We start from the raw sequence: 3,768 nt of genomic DNA on the forward strand, positions 1-3,768 counted from the left end.
TTTTAATGCGATGGGAAGTTACAAACTGAATTTTCACCCAACCCACGTCCTGCATATTACGTTAAGTAAGATGTATTAACTCCATAGTATCGTTAGCAGAGACAGTGCGCTCTTGTTGTCGAGGCTCGCGAGTAGCGGAGCGATCAGCAGTGCCCAATGCCGCCGCGATTTGTTTATGTTGGCTGAGCGTGGACACTGCAGCAGACGCTTCGCCATAAACAGAAAGAAATCACCTTGGCTCTGACTGCAGTGAGCGGATATCATTGCCTGCGTGTTCTTATAGTACCCAACGTGAGACTCTATTCACAGGTGCCATGGAGCAATTGCAACGGGTATCATGCCATTAGTCATCATAATGTTAACCAGTGATGAAATGTCCACTCTATTTGAATCCCAAGAAGATAGGAACCTTCTCACAAAGGAATGTAAGGTGATATCAAAATTTATCCAACATACAAAAATTAACTGCAGGGTTTTCATGTATGCAGTAGCAGCACACAAGGAAATATTATGTCTTGGAAGCGTATATTTCATTTCCTCTTCTCATATTAACGCCCTTGTTTTAGAATGAAGTGAGAAAATAAACAAGAAAAACTTAAGTTCCAGAGAAGCATATAAGTCATTTCCTCTTCTCATATCAAAACTTTTTTTTTAGTATGAGGTAAAAAGATAAACAGTTCAGGGTTCTGAAACATAATATGATACCAGATTCTTATCGTAGGCGCTATCGGAAACGCAAAAAAGCAGGGAGCTGTCCATTCTTTTGTCCAAAGTCTGTTTCCTTTCATGCATTACTCACGCTAGGAGATCCTTATTTAAGGACTTGTGGGCATCAAGTTCTTCAACAGAACAAGCCTTATGTTATTGTGCTAATTACGGTATGGCAAAAATGCAACAAAGACGAGTTCCCCTAGAGCAGTAAGGATATTTGCACATGTCTGTATTCAGCAATGACTGCCAGCTGCCACAACACTTCACAGAACCCTTGCGGCAGGCAACACAACTGTGCGTGCGCTTCAGACTTCATTCAGTAAGACGTCAGGAGATGGATGGAAACGTCAAATTAACGTTGCTTTCCGAGTCGTATTCAATCCATAATGAGGTGTTATTAAGGTAGTTGAACGTTCTAGCAATTACACTTCTATAATTCCCATATGAGTATTCCGATAGCCAAAAGAACCCGTTAGTGTGAAACCATCTGGAACTGCATTAACATCAAACTGCAAGAACTTGAGACAATACGTGGACTCTTCTCTTCGCTAGGTGACCTATTACTGATATTTAGGATTCTCTCCGTCCTAAGCGTAATGGAAATGGCACTTCAGAGGCGCTTTCCGCTATTCTTGACAAACATGAGTAACTTTTAATCACTGCGAGTTACAACTGCGTGATGATAATGGTTCAGGTTGTCAGTAGTTGTGGTGGTGTTATGCTGTTCAAATGGTTCAAATGGCTCTGAGCACTATGAGACTTAACGTCTGAGGTCATCAGTCCGCTAGAACTTAGAACTACTTAAACCTAACTAACCTAAGGACATCAGACACATCCATGCCCGAGGCAGGATTCGAACCTGCGACCGTAGCAGTCCCGCGGTTCCGAACTGCAACGACAGAACCGCTAGACCACCGCGGCCGGCCAATCTTTGTTCAGTTTTTCAAGACCTATCCACTGTGCCAACTTATAACTAAATCTGAGGAGGGTGCGATGGGGTCGAACCTGAGACCGTAGCTGTCGCGCGGTTCCAGACTGTAGCGCCTAGAACCACTCGGCCACCCTGGCCGGCATACTTGTGTACTGGCCATTCGTTATTTGACTAAATATGAACTACAATCTATTTCGCATGCATATGACATGGGTTAGCTGCGGCACGAAGGTATGACTAAGGATTGGATGCCGTTGGAATCCCGTTATTTTGATGGCAAGACAAATGTTTGCAAATCACCTCTATTGCCTCAAAAAACAATTGCATCGTAAATATCGAAGGACCGGCGTCCACACTGTCACAGCGCACTGAAATACAGTAACGACGGCAGATGAAAATTTGTGACCGACTGAGCTTCGAACCTAGACCTCCTGCTTACTAGACAGACGTGCTGAGCACTGCACTATTATTTTTTTAAAAAGTTTGAAAAGACTTTCAGCACCAGGTAGGCGGAGGCAAAGAGGGCAGGGGTCGAAAATCCGAGGCCTGGCCACAATGCCTCCCCCATACCTGTCACTGAGCAGCTGCATTATTCACATGTATTCCATGTTTGCACTCATATATTCCTTTAAATTGTTGAACAAAATTGAAGTAGTAATTAAGGTAAAATAAATTACAAATTGTCGCCTCCAATGGCGTGCGTTCCTTGTGGAACATAACTTATAACAGTGAACAGGGTGACGGAAAAATAAATAACAAACATTCATTCAGAAATATATTCACAATTTAAGTTATTATGCACTTATTGCATATGAGGTCTGTAAGGAAGCCATATATTTTTCAGCAAATGGAAGAAGTTTCGGAGCCGGAGGGGTTTTGCCAAATTAGAACAGTTATGATTTTAGAACCAACGTAAAAGAATATTCCAGGATTAAAAAAAGTAAAAGAATAGTATTCTGCTTCTAATCAATAAAACTCTCCACCTCTTTGTAGCCCACATAAAGCAATAGAAAAATAAATATAGACCATTACTTATATTTGTTATTCTTCTTCAGCTTAAAATGTTCTTCTGCAATATAAAACATGCACTCTTCTATGTTCTAAGTTTTGTTTATTACGACGTAAAACACAAACTGTCCCAGAAGCCACGAATAACTGTTATTCTTTGCGGACGGGTAACATTTCCAGTCGGGTTGTAAAGCTTCAGTTATCGGTATATGACTTTCTGCGGTTCTGTTGATAGTGCTAATTTCTTCCTAGTCCAGTTCCAAATTCTATTTTCACATAAGAAGGTGTGCGCTACAGTTTCTACAAGCCCACATTTGTCGCAGTATGGAGATGGTATCAATTTGATTTTTCATAATCGTTCCGCTGATGCTATGGTTTCGTTTACAACGTCGCACCATACGGCACTGACTCTAGTTGGTATAACTTTACTGTTGATATTTTTCCAGACGTTCCTCCAGTTTTTTGTAGGTTAATTTACCGGAATGGGTTTGTGTAGACGATGTCTGGTAATATAATCATAGACGGTTCTAGTGTTGGTTTGTGCTGGTGGAAGTCCACGTATTGTCTCAAGTTCTTGCAGTTTGATGTTAATGCAGTTCCAGATGGTTTCACACTAACGGGTTCTTTTGGCTATCGGAATACTCATATGGGAATTATAGAAGTGTAATTGCTAGAACGTTCAACTACCTTAATAACACCTCATTATGGATTGAATACGACTCGGAAAGCAACGTTAATTTGACGTTTCCATCCATCTCCTGACGTCTTACTGAATGAAGTCTGAAGCGCACGCACAGTTGTGTTGCCTGCCGCAAGGGTTCTGTGAAGTGTTGTGGCAGCTGGCAGTCATTGCTGAATACAGACATGTGCAAATATCCTTACTGCTCTAGGGGAACTCGTCTTTGTTGCATTTTTGCCATACCGTAATTAGCACAATAACATAAGGCTTGTTCTGTTGAAGAACTTGATGCCCACAAGTCCTTAAATAAGGATCTCCTAGCGTGAGTAATGCATGAAAGGAAACAGACTTTGGACAAAAGAATGGACAGCTCCCTGCTTTTTTGCGTTTCCGATAGCGCCTACGATAAGAATCTGGTATCATATTATGTTTCAGAACC

Source organism: Schistocerca cancellata, chromosome 2, assembly GCF_023864275.1.
Source record: "Schistocerca cancellata isolate TAMUIC-IGC-003103 chromosome 2, iqSchCanc2.1, whole genome shotgun sequence".
NCBI lineage: Eukaryota > Metazoa > Arthropoda > Insecta > Orthoptera > Acrididae > Schistocerca > Schistocerca cancellata.